Here is a 19,161-nt window from a genome sequence, read left to right as displayed (position 1 = left end):
TTACATATGGTTATCTAATTGTTCTAGTACCAGTCTGTGGAAAGACTCTTTCTCCTTTCTCTCCTACCTCCACTGCATTGCCTTTGTGTTAAAAATCAGTTTTTTCAAATATTGTGTATTAACATATATATGAGAAAATGGTACCGATGAGCCTATATGCAGGGCAGGAATCGAGACACAGATGTAGAGAACAGACCTGGGGACACAGCGTGGGAAGGAGAGGGTGGGATGAGTTGAGAGTAGTGCTGAAACATACACACTGCCGCATGTGAAGCAGATAGCTGGTGGGAAGTTTCCATATAACACAGGGAGTCCAACCTGGTACTCTTCGACAACCTAGAGGGGTGGGATGGGGTGGAGGGTGGAGGAGCGGTTCAAGAGGGAGAGACGTGTATATTTATGGCTGGTTTGCATGGTTGTATGGCAGAAGCCAATGCAGCTTTGTAAAGCAACTGTCCTCCAGTTAAAACCAAATCAGTTGTGTGTGTGCTCGTTGGTACTAGATTTTGTGTTCTCTTCCAGCATCTGATCTTGTCGTACATTAATTGGCTATCAGTGTTTGTCTATGAAGTTAATGCTTCCTTACTGACTCAGTAAGATCTCTTGGGAGTTGCTTTCCTACACACTCAATATTTATAGTTGGGAACACCCTAAAACAGCAAAACAGTCTCCACCTTCAAACCTCAGTTTAGTCGAGTAAGCAAAGAAAACAGTTTTCATACATCATGTAAAAGGGCAATATTTTTGGAACTATTTCTCAGTGAGCCTGCTTGAGGGAAGGCACAACTCAACTCCTGACGCTTGGAAAGAAGAATCTGGTTTAGAGAGGGATTAAAGGACAATAAGTCAAACTGAATGTCTACCCGGTCCACACACTCATGCATCTGTATTCTTTCAGAAAGAGCCTGCTGGGGGAGGGTAGGAGGTGTGGGGAAGAGGTCCAGGATAGCAGGGCAGGGCAACTTGCTCACTGCTTCTCGAGGTTTAGACTGGAAGTCTTCTCTCTCAGCATTGAACTGGCCACCAGAGCAAAACAGCTGCTACAAGCGCTGGATAAGAGATGACCAAGGCTGGTGGGCCAGAGTTGGTGTTCCAAGTCTCCTGTTTTGGGTCTGCGCCTGTGACCAGGGGAAAGTCCTTTATGTAAATGCCCAGAGATCCAGGCACACAGAAGAAGCCTGGGATGAGGATGAAGAGGCTGCAAAGTATGAGGGCCTTTGGCTGGGCAGGCAGTCTTCTACATTCCCGCCAGCATGATGCTCCAAAGAATTGTGTGTGAGCAGCCATATCTCAGCAATTAGCAGTGCAAGATGCCCAGGAACTGGGCAGGGCAAACTAGAGGATGCCAGAGCAAGAACCCAGCTCTCCTTCCCCCAAGGCGGAGTATTATGCAAACTCCTCTAGATCTTGGGTTTCCTCCAGGAGAAGGAGGAACTCCTAGTTAACTGCATTTAAAACCCGACCCAGGTGGGAAAACATACTTGGAAGGGAAGTTTTCATGAATAGACAACTTTAAGATTTCCCCCTGCTCTTGCTACAAAGTAGGAATAAAGAGAATAAAGAGAAAATAAACTTTCATTTCTTTAAGCCACCTATCACAGGCTCTAAATTTCACCTCTTACAGCCAGCACTGTAAAGTTATTCCCAAAGATGTAAAATTTGATCGTCCGTGTGAATAGGAGTTAGCTTGGAGAGGTGGGCTTTTTCCTCCCCTTGTTTTGGTACCAATGAAAGAAGGCTGAGCACTGAAAAATTGATGCTTTCCAATTTTGGTGCTGGAGAAGACTCTTGAGAATCCCTCGGACTGCAAGGATATCAAAGCAGTCCATCCTAAAGGAAATAAATCCTGAATATTCATTGGAAGGACTGATGTTGAAGCTGAAACTCCAATACTTTGGCCACCTGATGCAAAGAACTGACTCATTGGAAAAGACCCTGATGCTGGGAAAGATTGAAGGCAGGAGGAGAAGGGGACAACATAGGATGAGATGGTTTGATGGCATCACCGACTCAATGGACATGAGTTTGAGCAAACTCTGGGAGATGGTGAAGGACAGAGAAGCCTGGTGTGCTGCAGTCCATGGGGTCTCAAAGAGTTGGACACAGCTTAGTGACTGAACAACAACATTGGGGTTGAAGTTCTATGGAACTAAATACAGCTGTTCCAAGGGAATTGTCTCTCCCTTGGATACCAAAATCCATGGATACTCAAGTCTCTTACATAAAATGGTGTGGTACAGCTGGCCCTTCATGTCTGCGGGTACCGCAGGTTGGTGGAATCCAAGGATGCAGAATCCGGGAATATGGAGGGTCCACTGTATTTACTCAGATAAAAGTGTGACCATGGAATCGCTCTTCTCCCACTGAGACTGGTTAAGGCTCAATTGATATACTTTTACCGAGTGGCTCCTGAGCTGTTTTTCTGCCTTGATGCACCTGATGGGTGACAATCACACTGATGAAACACTTCCATAGACATGCCCAGACAAAGACTGTGGTACAGAGGAAAATTTCCATTTCTATCAGTCTTCATTCTCTTCCTCCTTCTTTACTATTCTTCCTCCTTCTTCTGCTCCTCCTTTTTTTCTCCCCCTTTCTTCCTTCTTTGGTTGTTTTACTACTGGTGGTAATGTTGTTGTTTAGTTGCTAAGCTGTGTCTGACTCTCTTGCGACCCCATAGACTGTAACCTGCCAGGCACCTTCGCCCGTGGGATTCTTCAGGCAAGCATACTGGAGTGGGTTGACATTTCCTTCCCCAGGGGATCTTCCTGACCCAGCGATCGAAACCGTATATCTTGCACTGCAGGCAGATTCTTTACTACTGAGCCACACAGGAAAGCCCTGTTGGTAATGAGGGGTTTAGAATGAACCCAACCTAGTCTCTGTGTTCAGCATATTTTAGAATTCTGTAGCCTGGGTTGGGAGGATCCCTGGAGTGGGGAATGGCAACTTGCTCCAGTATTTTTGCCTGGAGAATTTCATGCACAGAGGAGCCTCCGAGGCCACAGATCAAGGGGTTGCAAAGAGTCGGACATGATTGAGTGACTGAGCAGAGCAGCAACACTGCTAATACATATTCAGTTTGAGCTATCAAAGAAACCTATAACCATGGCACGGAAATGCCCTTGAAAAATTATCTAGAGACTTCCTTGGCAGTCTAGTGATTAGGACTCGGCTGTTTCATAGCCGTGGGCCTGGGTTCAATTCCTGGTTTCGAAACCACTATCCACAGGCTGCATGCTATGGCAAAAAAAAAAAAAAAAGAAGGAAAATGATCTAAACAATTCCCTTGCCTTGTGGCAGACACACCAATGGTAAACTTCTAAGGACTTCAGGGAGGAGTTCACAAACTTTCACACAGTGACCTTTTAACACCTAACCCTTCCGATTCAAGCTGGCTTTCTGCGCATTCTCAGGGGTCATAGTCAAAGGCTTGCACTCTCTGCCCTAGGAGGTGCACACAGGGTCCCCGCCGTGGGTGGGGCGTGAGTTGGTGACATGTGTGGAGGACTAGGGATGCCCAGGTCCCAGCTGCAGAAACCCACAGGCTGACATTCCCCACGGCTCATAAACCAGCTTCCTAATGGGTCCGCATCCCTCTGATGGCCTCCGAGGGCCCTGGCTGCTTCTGTTTCCTGGGTGGGGCTTCACACAGCTGGGGAAACCAGGTGCTCATTCACCTTCACGTTTTCCCTGTGGGAGAAATCAGAGGCCAAAGAGCTTTCTCCTGGCACTTTTTTGTGCCACCTTGGGGGCGGACGGTAACATGGATGAAGGAAGATGTTCTCATATCCTCTTCAATATGTCCCATACAGGATTTTTTTCTCAATATGTATATTTTATTGACGTATAGTTGACTTGCAATGTTTCAGGGGCACAGCAAAGTGATTCAGTTATACATATATATATTATTTTTGAAATTATTTTCCATTGCAGATTATTGTAAGATATTGACTATAGTTCCCTGTGCTATACAGTACACCTTTGGTGCTTGTCGCATATCTGTTATTATTTTTTTTATTAGAAATCTAGCCTTCTAGTCATAGTAGGTCAAACAAGCAGAATCAGAATGTCATAAATTTTTAGTAAAGCAAAAATTCATAAATTTTCTAAAATATATTTATTACACATATTGTTTATATATGTATACAAAAGCTTTATTATGCTTGATAAAGGTTAGAGAAAGAACAAACAAAAGAGATGGAGAAATTGGAAAACATAAACTAAATGAAACGGGGGCACTGAATATGAAACGGAATAAGTCCACTTGTTCTTAAACATGGCTGCTCATTCGAAACATATCTGGAGCTCTGGACATTAAAAAAAACAATGCTAGGCATTTGTGTTTTTCAAAAAATTCCAAAATAATTCTGACATGCATCTGGATTTTACAGAAGATTACAGATTTTTCTACTAAATCGTAGTTTTGGTGACATAGAGTTCTATTATTTTTCTGTTGGCCAATCATGATACAATGGAATTAAGTGAGTAATGGTTACATAATCACAACGGTAAAAGATGTTTATCAGTTTTCACAATCAATAGCCAGACAAAAATATATATAAATACAATTACAATATTGGATTTTTAAAAATCACTTATTTATTTTTGGCTGTGCTGGGTTTTCATTGCCTGCATGGGCTTTCTCTAGTCGTGGCGAGCAAACGCACGGCACAGGCTTCTCATTGCGGTGGCCTCTCTTATGGTGGGGCACAGGCTCAGGGCTCTTGGCTGGGTAGTTGTGATGCCCGGGCCTCGTTGCTCAGCGCCAAGTGGGATCTTCCCAGAGCAGGAATCCAACCTGTGTCCCCTGAATTGGCAGGCAGACTCTTAGCCACTGTACTACCAGGAAAGTCCCCAGGACTGGGTTTTCCTTACTCCCACAGTGTGCGGGGACTTCTCTGCTGAACTCCTGAACTTTCACCAAAACGCTCTTCTCCATGAGAAATTATCAAAATTAGTGGTTTTTGTAAGAAAGAAGGTAGAAAACTCCTATTCCTCTATTTTTTCTGACATCAGTTCTCTGCCACAGGTAATTTAGAGCGACTCAAAATTCATTCTGTAAAGCAATTTAAGACCCAGCTGCAGTTATTGCCTGGGCCTTGGAATCTAAATGTGAAGTTTTCAGTAGATCCGTGCACTTCCTGAGGGCCGGGCTGGAGTAAGATGAACATCTACAGCACCATCCTACCAGGAGCCACAGAGCACGGCTTGGAACCACCCAAAGGTAAGAGTGAAAGTTTGGTAACACTGCAAATGACAAACGATCATTTTTGGTTTTTTTTTGTTGTTGTTATATTATTTTATTGATTTATTTTAAAATAAAATGCATTAAAATAAATCAACATTTGTTTGGTGTGTGCCATCCATTAATCCCTTAGTAACCTTCTTAGTTATCAAATCAACTGTCTTGGTATCAAACTGCTTGTGTTCAAGTGAGCCTTATTGTACTTAACATTGGCTCCAGTATTAAGGGGCCAACAGCAGTGATGCTGGCAATTCAGATCTGCCAAAGAGAAGCTGTAAAGTTCTTTTAAGTGAAAAGGCAAAAGTTCTCCACTTAGTAAGGAAAGAAAAAAAGTTATATGCTGAGGTTGCTGAGACCTACAGTAAAAACAAATCTACTTGTGATATTGTGGAAAAGGAAAAACAAAGTCATGCTAATTCTGCTGTGGAACTTCAAACTACAGTGGCCATGGTGTGTGTTGTTTAGTTAAGATGGGAAAGGTGCTAAATTTGTCCAGTAACATATTTTGAGATGAGAGAGAAAGAGAGACCACATTCATAGGACTTTCTTTACCAAAAATCATACTATTTTATTTTTAGTTATTGTACTTAATCTCTTATTATACCTAATTTGAAGGAGTCTTTTGGGTCTAGAAAAGAGAACAACAGTCTCAAAGGCCCCTTGCTGAATCATCTAACTTTGGAGAAAACAAAACAGAATTTTAGTTCCACCCTGATGCTCCAGGCTGGTTGCATCTATCTGGGACTTATCAACCCCTGTCCAGAAACCTTCCACCCCCTACACCTGCCCAGAAGACTTATCACCCCCTGCCCAGCTACAAATGTCATCTCAACAAAAGAATATTCAAAATATCCCGCCTGATTAACGTGTCCCTTATAGCTTCCACAAACCTCCCTCTAAGTATGAAGCCTCCCTGATCCCTCTCAGCACTCAGCCTGGTCGTCAGGCCGACTGTCGCCCCTCCTTGCCTGAATAAAGGTAACCTACTTCTGTTGAGGTCATCTTTCCTTTTCTGCCTCACCGGAACTATACCCCACATAATTTATATATTAAGCTTTATCACTGGTTTGTATATACAGGAAAAAAATATAGTATGTATAGGGTTTGGTACTAGCTGAGGTTTTAGACATCCACTGGGGGTCTTAGAAGGTATTCCCCAACAGATCAGAGGGGACCACTGTCATCTGAATTAGATACCATCTGTGATCCATGGACCTATGCTAGCTCTAAATGATTACTTTATTCTTTTGTATCTTTTCAAAAGACCTTTAGTATTTTAAGGGACCAAAGTCAAGCTACTGGTCTCTAGTCTTGAAACTTCACTTGTTTCTCCTTTCTGAAACTTGAGTACACTGTCTATGTCTAGTTTCTTTGACCCCTACATGTTTATCTTACTACTCTGTCCATACTAAATTCTCAAGGAATGATCTGACAATGAATTCATCCAACAAATATATACTGAGCACTTACTCGCAAGAGCTGAAGTGGTGAACAAAGCATGCAATAAGATCTATTAAAACTCAACGCTTCTGGGCACCAGAGGGTGGGAAAAGGGAGATGGTAGCAGGTAGATAGGCTTGAAGGAGGAGACGGGGTTCAACAGATGGAGCGCTAATAAGATATTCTAGCCCTGTGTCGGGGAATGATGAGCTTGCGTGGTGTGATGGCTAATTTCGTGTCAACTTGCCTGAGCCAAGGGATGCCCAGATAGCTGGGTGTGTGTGCAAAGGTGTTTCCAGAAAAGACCAGCGCATGAATTGGTGAACAGAACCCAGCAGGTGGTCCTTCTCACAGTGGGTGGGCATCACTCAGTCCACTGAGGGTCTGAATAGAACAAGGCAGAGGGAGGTTGAATAAACTCACCGCCTGACTGATTGGGCTTCAGCACTGACCTTGTCCTGCTCTCAACACGGCTGGTTCTCAGGACTTTAGACCCAGAATGGAATCTGCACCATCGGCTCCCCAGCTCTTGGGTCTTCAAACTGCATCACAAGCTTTCCTGGGTCTCGAGCTTGCAGAGAGCCGACTGTGGAACTCAGCCTCCAGAATTTTCGCTTCATGTGTCAGAGTCTCTTTATATATAAATCTGCCTGTCTGTCTCTCGTCTTTCTGTTTCGGTCTGTCTGTCTTTCTGTTTCTCTCTGTCTCTGTCTCTCTGTTCGTCTTTCTGTCTCTATATATGCATATGTTTTAGGTTGGCCAAAAAGTTTGTTTGGGTTTTTCTGTAAAATCTTATGGAAAAACTGGAAAGAATGCTTTGGCCAACCCAATATATGTATGTCTGTATATATTGTTTTTTGGGAGTGCTCTGATAACTGATATACCTGGAGTAACTAGAGCTTGCTATCTCCCTAGTGAGGGAGGTGAGGGCAAGGTAGGAGTAGGGATAAAAGATCTTTAACAGAGTGGAGAGATAGTGGTGAAAACCGTACATCATTTTACACCCTCCTGTACTGTCTGCTCTTCTTCAAAATAAGTGAACCAGTCTCCTTTGTCTTGTATGGTAGGATCTCTTTTCCAAAGCTTCAGCCTTTTTGTATGACTTTCAGAACCTCCTGGCGTTTAGAACTAGAGATAGGACTCCAGGAAGAGCATTTGTCTGTGCTGAAGATAATCAGAAAATGGCCTTTAGTCCTTTTCTTATAAACTCTATTTTTTTTTTTTCCTGATCAGAACAAAGCAAGCTTTTCAATATGGGATCCTATTCTGTAGCACCGACTCATGTTCAACTTTTGACCTAGGGATCATTTTCAGCCCTGCTTACAGACAGCTTTCTGTGCTGCAGTTTATTTCCCTCTTTAGCTACCATCCCTCCTGGGCTTTGTTCTGTTCATGCCCGACTGCTTTCTCCAAGGTCCTTCATCAAGATTTGAACCGCACGGTGTGTTTATCCTAAAGACATTTGAAACTGTCTTCCCCGGCCAAGCTCGTGCTGCTAACCAAGCCCCGGGTTTCTCCAACACTGCTTTTGGTTTTTTCCTCCAAAGCATTGAGGCAGGCTGGAAGGGAAGATTAGACCAGCTTTGTTAGTTTTTGTTTCTTGTTTCCAGGGCGCACTCATAAGATGAACAGAATTCCAAGGAGCATTGTCTCTTCGTGTTGATGCATTTGAATACAAGCTAGCTCCTGTTTCAGAAGCTTGCCTGTCTTTACTCGATTTTGAGATGGTGTTATTAACCTCCCTGAGTTGACAGCGTCTGTTCCTTCCCATTTAAACCCCACCATCCGAAGTCACATGTGTCCCAGTTTCAGAAAGCAGGCTGAACAGATGTCTAACAGTCGTCATGAAAAAGCTGTTCTCGACTGCACTTTTGTGCCTTTCATTGTGAAGGAGAAGAGTTGATTCAACAATGTCATTAACAGGAGTGCTTTGCCTTTATTGTTTGGGTTTATCACACGGATCTCTCATATCTGAAGTGGCTGGTGGTGGCAGGTTTGGAGATTTCAGATGCTCTTCACCAGCACAACACAGAATTGTAGAGCTGGAAGCAAGACTGGCTTCGTAGACATGGAGCCTGTGTGGTTGCACATGGCTTGGTGCTTACAAGGACCCCACACTTGCCTAAATGTTCTGCTGCTGCATCTTGAAATTCTTCATTTTTGAACATGGGGGTCCAAATTTTCATCTACTCAAGGCTAAGGAGGGCTTCCCTTGTGGCTCAACTGGTAAAGAGTCCGCCTGCAATGTGGGAGACCTGGGTTTGATCCCTGGGTTGGGAAGATCCCCTGGAGAAGGGAAAGGCTACCTGCTCCAGTTTTCTGGCCTGGAGAATTCCGTGGACTGTATAGTCCACAGGGTTGCAAAGAGTCGGACACGACTGAGCAACTTTCAAGACAAGAAGAATAAGAGGGCAGTGATGGTGATGGCATCACACCATCACTTTCTTGGGTAGATGTCTCAACTGAAGAAAAATGCATCACCTGAGTTGTGAGTTATCTTTTACTCAAGGAACTTACAAGGACTGTAGCCTGGAAGACAGCCTCTCAGCGATGAGCAATTATTCTCATGAGGAAAGGGAGGAGCCAAGATACAAAGGAGTTCTTGTTAAAAAAAAATCCATGTAGTGGAACATCAAAGTGAAAGTATCCGACTCTCTGAGACTCCCTGGACTGTAGCCCTCCAGGCTCCTCTGTCTGTGGGATTCTCCAGGCAGGATACTGGAGCAGAGGTTGCCCTTCCCTTATCCAGGGGATCTTCCCAACCCAGGTCTTAACCACTGGATCACCAGGAAAGTCCCCTGCTTGGTTTTCTTATAAAGGACAAATATTTGCCAGACATGAAGGATTAGTACCTATAGTATCTTCATAGCAATACACATTCATAGTAATACACATAGTAATTACTTTATAGTAATACAGTATACACATTCCAGGGCATTGGCCAAATGAGAATTGAGGCTATCAGAAAATTTAAGATTTCCACCCCCCCCCCAAGAACAAGCATTGCTGAAGAAGAATGCATACTTAGATCTTTGCTTTGGTTGGGGAGTAAAATTACTCTGTCCTTGACATTTGGCCATTTGTTGTTCAATTGTCAGTTGTGTCTGACTGTTTGCAATGTCCCATTTGGCCATGGAGACTCCTTTGTAGAGGGGAGGAGTGGGAGATTCAGGGCGAGAAATGAATCAAGAGGGATGAATGAAGGAGGAATCCACCCCAACCCCGCAAAGAGAAAGAGATGATGCTTTGGCCCTTGGGACAGCTACGTTACCGGCCATCGATTGAGCATGCTCTAGGATCCTCTCCACTTTCTAAACCACCTGCTCACATATGTTACTGAACCTTGTCCTGCATAAAACACAGCATGTTCGTGCACCTGTGAACCCATCACACCTGTCCTGCTGGGTGATGTTGAGCCCTGTGGTTTCCATATTGTTTGGCTGTTTTCAGTTCTTTTGCATAAGACTTGCATGATGTCCCTACTAAACTCCATCTTGCCCTTGAAAAATCAGTCTCATTCATGCCTTGCCTGACGTAGTGAATCTCTTACATTTAACCAGCAGAGTTTCTACTTTGTCCTTTTAGCCACTGATAGGCAGGATCCTTTGAGTAACAGAGGTAAAAAGACATCACTGTGTAATCAAAGAAATGGTCCAAGGCCCTTCTACCCAAAATTCATCTCTACTGATCTCATCTCATCCTCTTAGTCAGGAAACCACAACTGACAAAATAGCAATCCCCCCCCACCCACCTTTTTTTTTGGCCAAATTTTCAGTATATTTTTAAATGGAAGTATAGTTGATTTACAATGTTATATTAATATCTGCTACACAGAAAAGTGATTCAGTTATGCATGTGTATATATATATATATTCTGTTTTAAAATACTCTTTTCTATTATGACTTATCATAGGATGTTGAATATAGTTCCCTGTGCTATACCATAGGACCTTGTTGTTTATCCATCCTATGTATAACAGCTTACATCTGCTAACCCCAAACTCTCCCTCTGTCTTTCCCTCAAACCCCTCTCCCTTGGCAACCACCAGTCTGTTCTCTCTGTTTTGTAGGTAGGTTTATTTGTGTCATATTTTAGATTCCACATGTACGTGACATCATATGGTACTGGTCTTTCTCTTTCTGCCTCCTTTACTTAGTATGCTAATCTCTAGTTTTATCCATGATGCTGCAAATGGCATTATTTTGTTCTTTTCTATGGCTAAGCAATATTCCATCATATATACATACCACACCTTCTTTATCCAAAATGACAATTTCCTACTGGAGCCATGTTGATATTCATGAATGTGTTAGCCTAGACTGATTTCTTTTTTTCCTAGGGCCTTGAAAGGCCTTGAAGAGCCTTGAAGACTGTGAAGACGTTTTCTTTCCCTGGAGAAGTGTGGACGTAGTTTGGGCACATGGAGTAGCCCAAGGGAGCTTCTAGAGGGTTTCCTGCGGGTCCAAGGGCTGCCTAAGGGCATAGGATGCCTGGGAAAAGGCCTGGCTAGGTCGTAGCGGGTACTAACTTGCGATGTCATCAGACACTCACAGTTTTAAGAGCTAGTCCAGGACAAGACACTAGCCCTATACTGTGTCCTCTCTGCAGAGAAGTTTCCCTTCCCCAGTACCCCTTAGTAGCTGTCAGAGAAGTCAGTCATCAGATGGAGCCGTGGAGAACACGACAAAGGCTGAGTGAACCTGGACCAGGGAGGCTAGGAGAGAGAGGCCTGAAGCGCGGTGGGCTCTTGTGTGATGATCTCTAAGGGGCAAGCGGGAGAAGGACCTGGGACCGGAAGCTAGACGAAGATGAACGTCTCCTGCTTTGTAGAAGTATGGGCCCGGTTCTACTATCAGGTCCCCTTAAAAGATGAGAAGACTGAGCGAAATAATACAATGAGAGTCCGTCTCATCTTCCAGGATTTACTTCATTTTTTCATGCAGTGCATATTTTCTGAGCTGATCATTCCCAGGTCCTGTGCTAGATCTTGGGATAGAGCTGGAAATAAAGCAGGTGGTCTTGCCTCAAGGAACGAATGCTCTAGTGAGGGCACACCCTCCCCTTCTCCCCTACTGGCCACCTCTCCATAAGGCTCCCTGCAGGGCTATGCATGCTGGTTTCATTTTCCCTTCAAACTTGACCTTGGTCATTTTAACCAGTTAAAGGCTATTTTTAAAAACATGGTAAGGAGAATGAGAAGGCAAGCTACAGACTGGGAGAAAATATGTGAAAAGACATATCTGATAAAGAAATGACATCCAAAATATAGTCAGCACCCTTAAAAATCAATAATAAGAAAATGAACAACTTGATTTAGAAATGAGCAAAAGATGTGAACAGACATTTCACCAAAGGAGATATATAGATGGCAAGCAAGCATATTAAAAGTAAGCATGTCATGTGTCATCAGCGGCATGCAAATTAAAACAACAAGATTTACAGTGAACAAAACCCAGAACACTGACAACACCAAATGTTGATACCAGGCTGTGGAGCAACAACCCCTTATTTGTTGCTGGTGGGGATGCAAAAATGGATCAACCACTTTGGAAGACAGTTTGGAAGTTTCTTACAAAACCGAATAACTCTTCTCATAAGATCCAGCAACTTCTTGATATTTATTCAAGAGAATTCAGAACTTGTGTCCATACAAAAGCCTGCCGACAGGTATTTATAGCAGCTTCATTCAGATTTGTGAAAATTTGGAAGCAACGAAGATGTCCTTCAGTAGATGAATGGATGATGAACTGCTGCAACGAAACAATGGAATATTAGCACTAAAAAAAATGAGCTATGGAGCCATGAAAAGACTTGGAAGGAATGTGTGTTGCTAAGTGAAAGAAGCCAATCTGTAAATGCTCTATACTGTATGATTCTGACTATATAACATTCTGGAAAAGACAAAAATAAGGTGATGATAAAAAGACCACTGGTGGCCAGGGGGGAGGGCGCAGGGAGGGGTGAGCAGAGTACAGAGGATTTTTAGGGTAGTGAAACTATTCTGTATGACACTACAATGGTGGGCACATGTCACTATACATTTGTGGAAAATGCATAGAATGTACAACACCAAGAGTGAGCTATAACGGGAACTATGGACTCTGGGTGATGTGTCAGTGTAGGTTCAGCCACAGAAACAAATGCATGACTGTGGTAGTGGGGAGGGGATGTGTGTGGGGGCAGAAGCAGATGGAAGTCTGTATTTTCCATTCAATGCTGCTCTGACCCTAAACTGCTCTAAAAAAAATAGTTTATTGCACTTAAAAACCAAAACCCAGAACTCATGGGTAAATTTGAGCTGCAGGTAGGAATCGTCATCACTCCAGCTTTTGTGCCTCTTTCTCCCACTCCACCTTCGCATGGATGACACTCCCAACCATTTCTCCTATGTCACCTCTGGCTCCTGTTTTCTTTCCTTCCTTTAACTTTGTCAGAGTTCATGGAATGTCATGTCCTATACTAATGTTTCTGCTAACATTGAAAAAAACTTACTTTTCTGATGCCCAATAAACTTTTAACTCGCTCCCCAAATCTCTCAAAGCCCAGCTTCTCCATTCTCACCAGTCACTGGTTTAATTCTACTTAATTGAGTCTGTCCTTTGTATATCGCCATGTGGCTTCAATATGTCTGCTTTCTGGATCTCCTAATACCTTATCTCTTAGACCCAGAGCATTTATAAAGATGTCGCAAAAGGAACTTAATTAAAAACAGATGGATCCTCTTTGAACTACTTCCTTATCAATTAACAATACCAGCTGTCTCACTAGTGCAACCCTGGAGAAGAGAGAAACCATGTAACTCCTTCGTTTTGTAGATGAAGAAACTGGTTTTCCAAGGTCACACAGCTAGGGAGTGACAACACTGTGCTTGGAGTTGGAAGACCCAAGCTCTAGTTCAGTTAGGTTTCCATCAGCTTAGATCCTGCCAATAATGTGTGTTTTCCGGGTCCCTGTGGTCAAGTGTTCCCCTTGCAGAATGTTCCAGCCACTGTGTGGAGGAAAATTCATTCATTTCTGTTGACTGTCTCCTCTTGTCCTCCTCCTTCACCTTTTCCTTCTTCTGTCAGACAGATAAAACAAATATATATATTTTTCATGATCTCACACCTTTCCTGGGGCTTCCCAATTGCCGCTGGTGGTAAAGAACCCACCTGCCAATGCAGGAGATGTAAGAGATGAAGGTTCGCTCCCTGGTTTGGGAAGATCCACTGGAAGAGGGCACAGCAACCCACTCCAGTATTCTTGCCTGGAGAATCCCATGGACAGAGGAGCCTGGTGGGCTGCAGTCCATACGGTTGCACAGAGTTGGACACGACTCAAGTGACTTAGCATACACGCAAGTACACCTTTTCCTTAAAAAAACAAACAGAAAAGATCATTCATGATACAAATAAACTTTCTTACAAAACAGAAACAGACTCACAGACATAGAGTACAAAATTATGGTCACCAAAGGGGAAAAGATGGGGAGAGGGAGAAATTAGGAATTTGGGTTACTAGATATATACTATTAATACAAAACAGATGAACAAGGACCTACTGTATAGCACAGGGAACTGTATTCAATATCTTGTAATAACATAAAATAAAAAAGAATGTGTAACTACATCACTTCGCTGTACACCTAAAGCTAATAAAACATTGTAAATCAACTGTACTTTAAAAAAAAAAGATCACTGCAAAAACTTCAGAGGTCATTGAACCTAGCCCTGTCATTTTACAGATGAGAAAACCGAAGCCCAGAGAGTTGAATTTATTTGAAATCACTAGCTCCAACACAGAGAAAAGGTACATCTGAGATCGGAAGTCCACTCTGCAGACTTCTAGTGGAAAGTGCCCTCCTCAGCCTCTTACTACACCCTGATCTGCAGAACCAGTTTATTTAGTAAGCAGCTGGTGGCGCTGTATCACCCAGGGGGTCCACTAGGAAGCATTTGAAAATGCACCACTAATTAATTTCACGTGAAGAGGATCCACTACTTCTAAAAAATGTCCCTGGGTCAGAGATACCACTGCTGCCCTGAGCTGCTCAGAAGATGAAAAGCAGAAGTTTGTACTGGCACAGTCTCTATCAGTCCACAAAAAAGGAAGAATGTCCTTTTTTCTGGTGCAGAAAACCACAAGGATTATCAATTTCATTGTGTTTTCCTAGGAATTTGAGAGAGTGAGAACAGATTGACCTTTACTCACACATTTTCCCTCAGTTTATTTTGCTGATAAACATATTATCATTTCCAGACCAATTAACCTTTGACCTACAGAATCCTGCCTTCCCAAGACACAAGCAAGATCAAAGATTATTTTGTGCAATGAAACATTAGGATAGCTGTTATTCCACCAACTCAGCTGCTCCAAAATGTGATGTTTTATTCCTCTTCTTATATCTATTTCCAGAGGTTTCCTTTTTAAAATCAAAACCCATCAGACTTTTATAGAGGCAATATTAATTGTGAATTTTAGCATTCCTTGATAATAAATCTGAACACAGATTTTAAGCCCATAGGCTTAAAGTAGCATTTGTTAGAAACTTGTCTACATTAAAAACCCAAAAGATATTTTGGACTTTAAAAAGCATTAAAAAATGTTTAATTAGTGCTAAACTTAAAAGCTTAATTTTTATTTCCCAATTATCTTCATTTTGTTCTCAATCAAGTGGCAATTTCAGTAGTTTGAAGCAGAGAGGGTGTTATTGTTACCAAGTCCAAGCTTGTTCTGTTCACTTTGCAACAGGTCAATAAATTGGGAGATGAGGTGTCAAGGCAAAGAATAGCCAACTTATTCAGAGAAAACTCAGGAGACAGAGGAGATGGTGGACTACTGTCTCAAAGAACCATCTTACCCGAGTCAGAATTTAGGCTTCTCAAAGGGAAGGGGGTGTAGCTCGTTGTTGTAAACTTCATGGTGTTGGAGTCTTTGGTTTTTGCAGCCGTCCACACAGGCCTGGTCACCATGCTCCTGTAAACCTCCAACAATACAAATATTACTCCTTGTTCTACAACTTTTTATCTCGATATGAATGGAAAAGTGTTATACCTTTAAAAGTCAGAGCCCTGAGAATGGGCTTCCTGCGTGTTTCAGGCCACAGGCAACATGCTTTTACAAAAGGTGCATGGCCAGCGTGACTCAGCACAGACCACAGGGCACAAAGGTTAAAGTAAAAGAAACAGGTTGAATACAGAGTCAAACTTGTTCTTCCTGATTACATCATGGGTGGAACTGTGTCCCATCCCAAATTCCTATCTTGGAAGTCCCAACCCTCAGTATCTTAGATGTGACTGTCTGCAGTGTCTTTAAAAGTAATTGAGTTAAAATGGTCATATGAGTGGGCCCTAATCCAACGTGACTGGTGTTCTTACAAGAAGTGAACAGGACACGGTCACACATAGAGGAAGGACCATGTGAGGATACGGGGAGGAGATGACCATGTGCAAGCCCGGGAGAGAGGACTCAGGAGAAAACAGCTGGGCCGACACCTTGGTCTCAGACTTCAAGCCTCCAGGATGGGATGATAGACTTCTTTGTCTAAGCCTCCCAGTCCGTGGTACGGCAGCCCTGGCAAACTATCAGGGAGAGGGCTCTCGGAGGGCACAAAAGGCCCTTGTTTCTCTTCCAGAAACAGCAGGAAGGTGGCGCCTCACTTGCCCTCGGGGCTGCTGAGAGGCTGCCGTGTGATGACAGTGGGAATCCCTGCGGTGTGCAACCTGGGCTAAGTCTCCTTTGATTCTGCTCATCAGCCTCCTTCCTGCCCTGGGGGTCCTGTGACACTGATGGTAGCTTCACACTGCTGCTCAGTGCCCCCCTGCCCCCAGCTGGGCCCCCAGGGAGCTCAGTAAAAATACAGATTCCCAGGCTCATCTGCAGATCTACTGATCCACTCCCACCCCCCAGTCTCCGCCCCCACAAGGAGGTGCACAGAAATCTCTATTTTTAACAAATGTCCCAGCCGATTCCAGTGGGAATGCAGGGTTTGGAGCAGCTGGATTGGGTCATTTGTAAGCTTTCTGCCTGAGCCAGCGTTCTGTGCTTCTGTGCAAAAGGCTTTGATTCCTGACCTCCAACAAAGGGGCTGGAAGCGGGAAGCAAATTGGCAGTGGGGTCTTGTCTCCAACACACACTGATTAGGGCCCTGTTTTATTGCCTGCACATTCCCCTGCCCCTCTCGGGATGTTCTGAGGCATCACAAGACACCCTGGGTCAGCTGATGGGACGTGGGCTGCTCCCTGGTGGCAGGCTGTTGATGGCGCACAGCCTGGAGCTGGTTTGGGGTTTAGCTAAAGGGATCGGAGACTAAGCATGAGGCTGGAAGGAAGACTCCGGGTGGCCCAGGGCCGTGGTGGCACATAGATTGATGCACTGAATTCCATTCCCAGTTTTGTAACATTCTAGTTACCTGGAGTTGGACAACTTAGTCGGAGCTTCATTACTTACTTGCAAAATTCATTTGTTTTCTGCTCTCCCTGTCTCATGGGATGATCCACTAAGATGATGGTTATCAAACTACCTTGAAAAATAGGAATCCTTTTCACTAGTGTCTGCTCCTATCATTAGGATGTGCTGATAGGGGCGGCGGGGTTCAAACAGAGGTCTTTGGAAAGCTGGAAAGATGAGCCGAGTAGCTGTAACGTTTTCTGATGTATGTCTAGTTGAGCCGTGCAGCTTTGGTTAATGCTGAGCCAGGACTATGGGTTACAACACCAGATACTAACTGGTTCCAAGGTTCCAGGCCAAACACATGGCAGAGTCAGAATACATGGACATCCAGGTCTGCTGATGCCCTGATGGGGTGCTCCTGATGTCATTCCCCTGGCAAGGGTCTCACTCCCCAGTCTTACCCTTGGAAGGGCAAGTTCCGAAGAGAATCTCCCAAGAGTCACTGTGGCTGTCTTTTATCAAGTCTCTTTACTACCCACGCCCTGATTTGTGGAAGACCCATCTGGTTTCTCTACATATGTGTTGATATTTGCACATCTGATTTTCAGCCTCACAATGTTTACAGATGTTAACTAGTAAACCCCCAGAGAGTCCCTATGTGAGACTGGCAATTCTAATTTCAATTTTATGAAAAGAGCAACTGAGAAATGATGGGACTTCCTCCAAATTCCTGTTAGTAGGGAGGCTAGATTCGAGAAAATTGATTATTTCAGCTCAGACTACACAAACTTATCACTCCCTGACATATCAGAAAGTCCCGTAGTCACCTCTTAATCACCTCTTACATGGCTTGAGATTAGTTGGAGAGATGGGTTGAAGTAGATGGTTTTTCTGGTTTATTTTATTCTTTTTCATGTCTGTGTATGTGTGTATAGATACACACACCATACATAAATACAAATTTTATACGAACACCTATTTTCGCCAACAAAGTCTTTTGTTGATTATTTTTGAACCAGGAGTTGAGACTGACACCTTGCTTTTGGTTTTTAATGTCCCTATAGTCTCTGTTCACCTAGAACAGTCCCATCATTTACTCTTTTTTCCACAACATTAACCTTTTCAGGGTCCACATCAGGTGTTTTACAGAATATCTTCCATTCTGGATTTGTCAGTCTTTTCATGGTGTTTTGGACCTGTTCCTCTCTCCCCCGCTTTCCTGGAAAATAAAAGTCAGGACCAAGGCTTGGTTAGATTTAGGTCAAACTTTTTGGCAAGCGTGAATGACAGGTGATGCTGTGCCCTCGTCTTGGCCCTCATCAGGAGACGCCGATGCTGTGCATCATCTCTTGGTTACAGTGGTGACCGGTGGACCTGTCCGCCGTAAGGCACACTTGCACCCTGGCCAGCAGAGGGGCGACACTTGGACACCCACCGGCTCTCCTGCTCCCAATAACATCTTACCAAATGGTTTTATCATCTTTGGATGATCATTACCTGACTCACTGACTCCTCTGTGGGTTGCAAAGAACTGTTTTTCTCAGTGTATCTTTTTTTTTTTTAATATTACCTGAACTTCTGTAAAGAAGAATTTTCCTCTGTGCCTCCGCAACCCCTTCTCCTTCCTTCTTTGAGAATCACTGTGGACTCAGGCATTTCACATATTTAATGTATTACAGTAAGTTAGAGTCACTTGTGTGTGTGTGTGTGTGTGTGTGTGTGTGTGTGTATGCTCAGTCGTGTCCAGCTCTTTGCGACCCCGTGGACTGTGGCCCTCCAGGCTCTTCTTTCCATGGGATTTCCCAGGCAAGAATACTGGCGTGGGTTGCCATTTCCTTCTCCAGGGGTACAGTACTTGTGATGCTAAATTTCCGCAACTTAGACAGCCTTCGTGCCTTCAAGTGGCCCCTGTGTCCTTCTGGTTTGGCCCAATGCCCTTCGTGTGAAGTCCTGGCTTTCTGGCCCTTGATGTATTCTTGCCTTTTGTTCTCTGTCCCCAGACTTGAAATCAGTCATTGCTCAGAAAACCCTAATTTCCTTTCACAGGAGGGCCATGAAAAACTGAGATCTGACTTAACAATACTGACTGTACACTTGAAAA

At 43.7% G+C, this 19,161-nt stretch overlaps 1 long non-coding RNA gene across 1 annotated transcript; it reads right to left on the bottom strand.

Moving 5' to 3' along the window:
• Positions 1-11,590: 11,590 nt before the first annotated feature.
• Positions 11,591-15,777, bottom strand: LOC139032638 (uncharacterized). Its single transcript, XR_011485222.1, has 3 exons — positions 15,529-15,777; positions 13,841-14,041; positions 11,591-12,439 (listed from the first exon to the last, which is right to left on the bottom strand). It is a non-coding gene; the product is annotated as an uncharacterized lncRNA (long non-coding RNA).
• Between the last annotated feature and the right edge of the window lie 3,384 nt (positions 15,778-19,161).

The sequence above is a fragment of the Odocoileus virginianus genome, chromosome 32 (assembly GCF_023699985.2).
Source record: "Odocoileus virginianus isolate 20LAN1187 ecotype Illinois chromosome 32, Ovbor_1.2, whole genome shotgun sequence".
Classification (NCBI taxonomy): domain Eukaryota; kingdom Metazoa; phylum Chordata; class Mammalia; order Artiodactyla; family Cervidae; genus Odocoileus; species Odocoileus virginianus.
The sequence above is the reverse complement of the archived record's forward strand: the minus strand, read 5'-3'. Positions and strand labels throughout refer to the sequence as shown.